Here is an 8,872-nt window from a genome sequence, read left to right as displayed (position 1 = left end):
GAATCCCTGTACTGTAACCCCCCCCAAATCCATTATTTATGGGAAACCAGAATATCTGTAATGCCCCTGGATCTAAATCATTATTTCATTCTGGATTGAAATTAAGGAATGACCACTTAGCGTTTATTATAAATTATTTCTCTGCCTTTGAGAAGGGCTTTTTATACAATATATCGGGGTTTCGTGTGACTCTTTCCTTGCTAATGTATTTCAAAAAATGGCTAATAGTTTAGAAAATTATTCAATGAGTCGAATTGTAGATCCTTTAAAATTAGAATGGATCTTCTAAACACAGTTCTGTTACAGCTCATTGCGTTATAACATTTATTGGATTATCGGGGCCTGCTCGGTATTGGTATTCCTACCAATGGAGACCCAAAGTTGGGTCCCAACAGATTATTAAGAGTATTATTATTTCAGAATATTGAATGTTTATTCATTTGTTATTACAGTTTATCAATGAATCTTTTAGTTCAGTTTCTCTTTTTTTCAAACTATTTTCTGTTTGCTAAAACCCGTGGCTCAACGGGCACCCCAAGCCAACCCCTTTTACAGCGGCTAGATAATGCATATTTCATGTCCTTATTATATATTATACAGCGCTGCAGAATATGTTGGCTCGCACAGGTCTCGACTGCCCAAAAGAGACATTGTGGGCACGATGCCACAAGCCTGTCGGTGCCAATCTTGCTTGTGGCTCTGCAAAACATATGGTGGACTGGTTAAGGGAGAGTCTTTCATTATTCCATCATGTTTTGTCATTCTGGGCAGATAATAATAAATTCAGAATGCTGCCCTATACCTAGAACACACTGACCACCAGCTACCTGGGAAACCAGAGGATGACCAGTCGCAGCCCTGGGAAATGGCTGGACTGCTAGGCATGGTCCTGGGTAGGTGCAGGGTCACAATAAGGGACTGACAGTAATGCAATGCGTGATACTGGGTACCATGAGATGAACTGGATAGGGGAGCCCTCCAGCCATGCAGAGAGCGCTTCGGAAGCATTCAATAATCAGCAGAAATTCTCTGCATTCTCTTGCAGCTTTATATCTTATGTACCCAGAAGGGAGACAGGGTAAAACCTGTTAAGATGGGGCAGTGGTCCCAAATCAGGACTGTCCCACATGATCCAGGACAGTTGGGAGGTATGCATGCTGTGTGTGTAAACTCAGTACAATCAGGGGTATGCAGTTTCCTACTGCAATGAATCAGAATTCTAGCTGCCCATATGTTTACAGAGAGGGATTACACCCACATGTCTGTGATCTAGTTCTGTCTCCCATTCCCATTCCCTGTGCCCCCATGCCATGCTGTGTTCTAGAGGGTGCCCTGCCTGTGTGATCAGACCCAGAGGAGCCAGGCATTCCTCCCAGATTACTTGGACTTTTATTGTGCTACAAATTCCTCCAGACAGCAGATCATCCCTCCCATAACCTCCCTCCTCCCCCTACCCCTGTGTAAGTCAGTACCTGCTCCCCTAGGCTCCTGCCTGGTCCCTGCTCAGTGCTGGCTGGGGCTCTCCCTGTTGGAGTGGGCAGAGGAGCTTTTTGGATGTTATTTCCCTATTTGGAGAGGAGGGCTCAGTCCTGACGTCTGTACTTGGAGTGCAGGCAGTTGTAGGATCTGCTGTGAGTCCAGCTCAGTCTGCCTTTCTGGGGACCCCTGGACCCTGCATGGACCCCTGATCTCTCCCTGCTCCACTCCTGCTGGTAAGTCACCCTGTTTCTCGTTTACAGCCCCCCTCCTGCAGAACTGGGGTACATGATCCTGCCCCAGACATTTAAACCTTGTCACCTGGCTGTAGTAAGGACAGGGGGACAGTCTCAGATATAGACCCCCAGCCCACAATATCTGTCAGCCCCCTGAAACCTCCCTGGTTGTAATAAGGACAGGGGGACAGTCTCAGATATAGACCCCCAGTCCCACAATATATGTCAGCCCCCTGAAACCTCCCTGGTTGTAATAAGGACAGGAGGACAGTCTCAGATATAGACCCCCCAGCCCCACAATATCTGTCAGCCCCCTGAAACCTCCCTGGACAGGAGGACAGTCTCAGATATAGACCCCCAGCCCCACAATATCCGTCAGCCCCCCAAAACCTGCCTGGTTGTAATAAGGACAGGAAGACAGTTCAGATATAGACCCCCCAGCCCACAATATCTGTCAGCCCCCTGAAACCTGCCTGGTTGTAATAAGGACAGGAGGACAGTCTCAGATATAGACCCCCAGCCTCACAATATCTGTCAGCCCTCTGAAACATGCCTGGTTGTAATAAGGAGATGGGGACAGTCTCAGATATAGACCCCCAGCCCCACAATATCTGTCAGCCCCTGAAACCTCCCTGGTTGTAATAAGGACAGGGGGGGCAGTCTCAGATATAGACCCCCAGCCCCACAATATCTGTCAGCCCCTGAAACCTGCCTGGTTGTAATAAGGACAGGAAGACAGTCTCAGATATAGACCCCCAGTCCCACAATATCTGTCAGCCCCCTGAAACCTGTCTGGTTGTAATAAGGACAGGGGGACAGTCTCAGATATAGACCCCCAGCCCCACAATATCTGTCAGCCCCTGGAACCTCCCTGGTTGTAATAAGGACAGGAAGACAGTCTCAGATATAGACCCCCAGCCCCACAATATCTGTCAGCCCCCTGAAACCTGTCTGGTTGTAATAAGGACAGGGGGACAGTCTCAGATATAGACCCCCAGCCCCACAATATCTGTCAGCCCCTGAAACCTCCCTGGTTGTAATAAGGACAGGAGGACAGTCTCAGATATAGAACCCAGCCCCACAATATCTGTCAACCCCTGAAACCTCCCTGGTTGTAATAAGGACAGGAGGACAGTCTCAGATATAGACCCCCAGTCCCACGATATCTGTCAGCCCCTTGAAACCTGCCTGGTTGTAATAAGGACAGGAGGACAGTCTCAGATATAGACCCCCAGTCCCACAATATCTGTCAGCCCCTGAAACAGGATGGGAGAGGGATAGTTAGTTACTTTGTATCTTCTAGCCATCACTCAGAGGATGGCAAGCTCCTGGGACAAAACAATTTCTGTGTTCTGTGTATAGAGAGTAATGGGGTGTCTCTTTATAACCCCAGTCGCTGCACTCTCAGCCCTCTGCTGTCACACTGCTGTCTAATTTGGAATCCTTATTGTAGTTCTTGTGTTTAACACTTTGCATGCCAGACTGCTTTACAGGTGCCCAGCCATGGGGTGGGGGCAGATTACACTGATTACTGCAGGCAGGGAAGGTTTGGGGAGAATATATTAATATTCTGTAAATCTACATTACAAAACCTTGTGAGTGTGTTAGACTGCTCAGTCAGGATATAATCAGTGTTTAGTATGTGACCCCCCTTCCCAAGCACTCAGTGATGGGGACTTACTGACAGCATGGGGTCAAAACTCCGGAGAGTGACTGTCTAATATTTATTATTACTCAGTGAGTGTCTGCTCTCCCTGTGATAAGTATTACTCAGTGAGTGTCTGCTCTCCTAGTGATAAGTATTACTCAGTGAGTGTCTGCTCTCCCTGTGATAAGTATTACTCAGTGAGTGTCTGCTCTCCCTGTGATAAGTATTACTCAGTGAGTGTCTGCTCTCCCTGTGATAAGTATTACTTAATGAGTGTCTGCTCATTCTGTGATAAGTATTACTCAGTGAGTGTCTGCTCTCCCTGTGATAAGTATTACTCAGTGAGTGTCTGCTCTCCCTGTGATAAGTATTACTCAATGAGTGTCTGCTCATTCTGTGATAAGTATTACTCAGTGAGTGTCTGCTCTCCCTGTGATAAGTATTACTCAGTGAGTGTCTGCTCTCCTTGTGATAAGTATTACTCAGTGAGTGTCTGCTCTCCCTGTGATAAGTATTACTCAGTGAGTGTCTGCTCTCCTTGTGATAAGTATTACTCAGTGAGTGTCTGCTCTCCCTGTGATAAGTATTACTCAGTGAGTGTCTGCTCTCCCTGTGATAAGTATTACTCAGTGAGTGTCTGCTCATTCTGTGATAAATATTACTCAGTGAGTGTCTGCTCTCCCTGTGATAAGTATTACTCAGTGAGTGTCTGCTCTCCCTGTGATAAGTATTACTCAATGAGTGTCTGCTCATTCTGTGATAAGTATTACTCAGTGAGTGTCTGCTCTCCCTGTGATAAGTATTACTCAGTGAGTGCCTGCTCTCCTTGTGATAAGTATTACTCAGTGAGTGTCTGCTCTCCCTGTGATAAGTATTACTCAGTGAGTGTCTGCTCTCCCTGTGATAAGTATTACTCAGTGTCTGCTCATTCTGTGATAAGTATTACTCAATGAGTGTCTGCTCTCCTTGTGATAAGTATTACTCAATGAGTGTCTGCTCCCCTACTGATAAGTATTACTCAGTGAGTGTCTGCTCTCCCTGTGATAAGTATTACTCAGTGAGTGTCTGCTCTCCGTGTGATAAGTAGTACTCAGTGAGTGTGTGCTATCCCTGTGATAAGTAGTACTCACTGAGTGTCTGCTCTCCCTGTGATAAGTATTACTCAGTGAGTGTCTGCTCATTCTGTGATAAGTATTACTCAGTGAGTGTCTGCTCTCCCTGTAATAAGTATTACTCAGTGAGTGTCTGCTCCCCCTGTGATAAGTATTACTCAGTGAGTGTCTGCTCTCCCTGTGATAAGTATTACTCAGTGAGTGTCTGCTCATTCTGTGATAAGTATTACTCAGTGAGTATCTGCTCTCCCTGTGATAAGTATTACTCAGTGAGTGTCTGCTCTCCTTGTGATAAGTATTACTCAGTGAGTGTCTGCTCCCCTAGTGATAAGTATTACTCAGTGAGTGTCTGCTCCCCTAGTGATAAGTATTACTCAGTGAGTGTCTGCTCATTCTGTGATAAGTATTACTCAGTGAGTGTCTGCTCTCCCTGTGATAAGTATTACTCAATGAGTGTCTGCTCTCCCTGTGATAAGTGTTACTCAGTGAGTGTCTGCTCATTCTGTGATAAGTATTACTCAGTGAGTGTCTGCTCTCCCTGTGATAAGTATTACTCAGTGAGTGTCTGCTCTCCCTGTGATAAGTATTACTCAGTGAGTGTCTGCTCCCCTAGTGATAAGTATTACTCAGTGAGTGTCTGCTCTCCCTGTGATAAGTATTACTCAGTGAGTGTCTGCTCTCCCTGTGATAAGTATTACCCAGTGAGTGTCTGCTCTCCCTGTGATAAGTGTTACTCAGTGAGTGTCTGCTCTCCCTGTGATAAGTGTTACTCAGTGAGTGTCTGCTCATTCTGTGATAAGTATTACTCAGTGAGTGTCTGCTCTCCCTGTGATAAGTATTACTCAGTGAGTGTCTGCTCTCCCTGTGATAAGTATTACTCAGTGAGTATCTTCTCTCCCTGTGATAAGTATTACTCAGTGAGTGTCTGCTCCCCTAGTGATAAGTATTACTCAGTGAGTGTATGCTCATTCTGTGATAAGTATTACTCAGTGAGTGTCTGCTCTCCCTGTGATAAGTATTACTCAGTGAGTGTCTGCTCTCCCTGTGATAAGTATTACTCAGTGAGTGTCTGCTCTCCCTGTGATAAGTATTACTCAGTGAGTGTCTGCTCTCCCTGTGATAAGTAGTACTCAGTGAGTGTCTGCTCTCCCTGTGATAAGTATTACTCAGTGAGTGTATGCTCTCCCTGTGATAAGTATTACTCAGTGAGTATCTTCTCTCCCTGTGATAAGTATTACTCAGTGAGTATCTTCTCTCCCTGTGATAAGTATTACTCAGTGAGTGTATGCTCTCCCTGTGATAAGTATTACTCAGTGAGTATCTTCTCTCCCTGTGATAAGTATTACTCAGTGAGTATCTTCTCTCCCTGTGATAAGTATTACTCAGTGCGTGTCTGCTCCCCTAGTGATAAGTATTACTCAGTGAGTGTCTGCTCTACCTGTGATAAGTATTACTCAGTGAGTATCTTCTCTCCCTGTGATAAGTATTACTCAGTGAGTGTCTGCTCTCCCTGTGATAAGTATTACTCAGTGAGTGTCTGCTCTCCCTGTGATAAGTATTACTCAGTGAGTGTCTGCTCTCCCTGTGATCAGTATTACTCAGTGAGTATCTTCTCTCCCTGTGATAAGTATTACTCAGTGAGTATCTTCTCTCCCTGTGATAAGTATTACTCAGTGAGTGTCTGCTCTCCCTGTGATAAGTATTACTCAGTGAGTGTCTGCTCTCCCTGTGATAAGTATTACTCAGTGAGTGCCTGCTCCCCTAGTGATAAGTATTACTCAGTGAGTGTCTGCTCTCCCTGTGATAAGTATTACTCAGTGAGTGTTTGCTCTCCCTGTGATAAGTATTACTCAGTGAGTGTCTGCTCTCCTTGTGATAAGTATTACTCAGTGAGTGTCTGCTCTCCCTGTGATAAGTATTACTCAGTGAGTGCCTGCTCCCCTAGTGATAAGTATTACTCAGTGAGTGTCTGCTATCCCTGTGATAAGTATTACTCAGTGAGTGTCTGCTCCCCTAGTGATAAGTATTACTCAGTGAGTGTCTGCTCTCCCTGTGATAAGTATTACTCAGTGAGTATCTTCTCTCCCTGTGATAAGTATTACTCAGTGAGTATCTTCTCTCCCTGTGATAAGTATTACTCAGTGAGTGTATGCTCTCCCTGTGATAAGTATTACTCAATGAGTGTCTGCTCATTCTGTGATAAGTATTACTCAGTGAGTGTCTGCTCTCCCTGTGATAAGTATTACTCAGTGAGTGTCTGCTCTCCTTGTGATAAGTATTACTCAGTGAGTGTCTGCTCTCCCTGTGATAAGTATTACTCAGTGAGTGTCTGCTCTCCTTGTGATAAGTATTACTCAGTGAGTGTCTGCTCTCCCTGTGATAAGTATTACTCAGTGAGTGTCTGCTCTCCCTGTGATAAGTATTACTCAGTGAGTGTCTGCTCATTCTGTGATAAATATTACTCAGTGAGTGTCTGCTCTCCCTGTGATAAGTATTACTCAGTGAGTGTCTGCTCTCCCTGTGATAAGTATTACTCAATGAGTGTCTGCTCATTCTGTGATAAGTATTACTCAGTGAGTGTCTGCTCTCCCTGTGATAAGTATTACTCAGTGAGTGCCTGCTCTCCTTGTGATAAGTATTACTCAGTGAGTGTCTGCTCTCCCTGTGATAAGTATTACTCAGTGAGTGTCTGCTCTCCCTGTGATAAGTATTACTCAGTGTCTGCTCATTCTGTGATAAGTATTACTCAATGAGTGTCTGCTCTCCTTGTGATAAGTATTACTCAATGAGTGTCTGCTCCCCTACTGATAAGTATTACTCAGTGAGTGTCTGCTCTCCCTGTGATAAGTATTACTCAGTGAGTGTCTGCTCTCCGTGTGATAAGTAGTACTCAGTGAGTGTGTGCTATCCCTGTGATAAGTAGTACTCACTGAGTGTCTGCTCTCCCTGTGATAAGTATTACTCAGTGAGTGTCTGCTCATTCTGTGATAAGTATTACTCAGTGAGTGTCTGCTCTCCCTGTAATAAGTATTACTCAGTGAGTGTCTGCTCCCCCTGTGATAAGTATTACTCAGTGAGTGTCTGCTCTCCCTGTGATAAGTATTACTCAGTGAGTGTCTGCTCATTCTGTGATAAGTATTACTCAGTGAGTATCTGCTCTCCCTGTGATAAGTATTACTCAGTGAGTGTCTGCTCTCCTTGTGATAAGTATTACTCAGTGAGTGTCTGCTCCCCTAGTGATAAGTATTACTCAGTGAGTGTCTGCTCCCCTAGTGATAAGTATTACTCAGTGAGTGTCTGCTCATTCTGTGATAAGTATTACTCAGTGAGTGTCTGCTCTCCCTGTGATAAGTATTACTCAATGAGTGTCTGCTCTCCCTGTGATAAGTGTTACTCAGTGAGTGTCTGCTCATTCTGTGATAAGTATTACTCAGTGAGTGTCTGCTCTCCCTGTGATAAGTATTACTCAGTGAGTGTCTGCTCTCCCTGTGATAAGTATTACTCAGTGAGTGTCTGCTCCCCTAGTGATAAGTATTACTCAGTGAGTGTCTGCTCTCCCTGTGATAAGTATTACTCAGTGAGTGTCTGCTCTCCCTGTGATAAGTATTACCCAGTGAGTGTCTGCTCTCCCTGTGATAAGTGTTACTCAGTGAGTGTCTGCTCTCCCTGTGATAAGTGTTACTCAGTGAGTGTCTGCTCATTCTGTGATAAGTATTACTCAGTGAGTGTCTGCTCTCCCTGTGATAAGTATTACTCAGTGAGTGTCTGCTCTCCCTGTGATAAGTATTACTCAGTGAGTATCTTCTCTCCCTGTGATAAGTATTACTCAGTGAGTGTCTGCTCCCCTAGTGATAAGTATTACTCAGTGAGTGTATGCTCATTCTGTGATAAGTATTACTCAGTGAGTGTCTGCTCTCCCTGTGATAAGTATTACTCAGTGAGTGTCTGCTCTCCCTGTGATAAGTATTACTCAGTGAGTGTCTGCTCTCCCTGTGATAAGTATTACTCAGTGAGTGTCTGCTCTCCCTGTGATAAGTAGTACTCAGTGAGTGTCTGCTCTCCCTGTGATAAGTATTACTCAGTGAGTGTATGCTCTCCCTGTGATAAGTATTACTCAGTGAGTATCTTCTCTCCCTGTGATAAGTATTACTCAGTGAGTATCTTCTCTCCCTGTGATAAGTATTACTCAGTGAGTGTATGCTCTCCCTGTGATAAGTATTACTCAGTGAGTATCTTCTCTCCCTGTGATAAGTATTACTCAGTGAGTATCTTCTCTCCCTGTGATAAGTATTACTCAGTGCGTGTCTGCTCCCCTAGTGATAAGTATTACTCAGTGAGTGTCTGCTCTACCTGTGATAAGTATTACTCAGTGAGTATCTTCTCTCCCTGTGATAAGTATT

At 44.7% G+C, this 8,872-nt stretch overlaps 1 protein-coding gene across 1 annotated transcript in view; it reads left to right on the top strand.

Moving 5' to 3' along the window:
• The first annotated feature begins 1,345 nt into the window (after window positions 1-1,345).
• The window catches only part of NBL1 (NBL1, DAN family BMP antagonist), a 34,196-nt gene continuing 26,669 nt past the window's right edge, over window positions 1,346-8,872 (top strand). Inside the window, exon 1 of the mRNA XM_063435996.1 lies at window positions 1,346-1,712. The gene's annotated coding sequence lies outside the window, so the exon portion shown is untranslated. The remainder of the gene's footprint in view (window positions 1,713-8,872) is intronic.

This window comes from Pelobates fuscus, chromosome 11, assembly GCF_036172605.1.
Source record: "Pelobates fuscus isolate aPelFus1 chromosome 11, aPelFus1.pri, whole genome shotgun sequence".
Taxonomy (NCBI): domain Eukaryota; kingdom Metazoa; phylum Chordata; class Amphibia; order Anura; family Pelobatidae; genus Pelobates; species Pelobates fuscus.
Note: the sequence above shows the minus strand (reverse complement) of the source record. Positions and strands in the feature narration are given on the sequence as shown.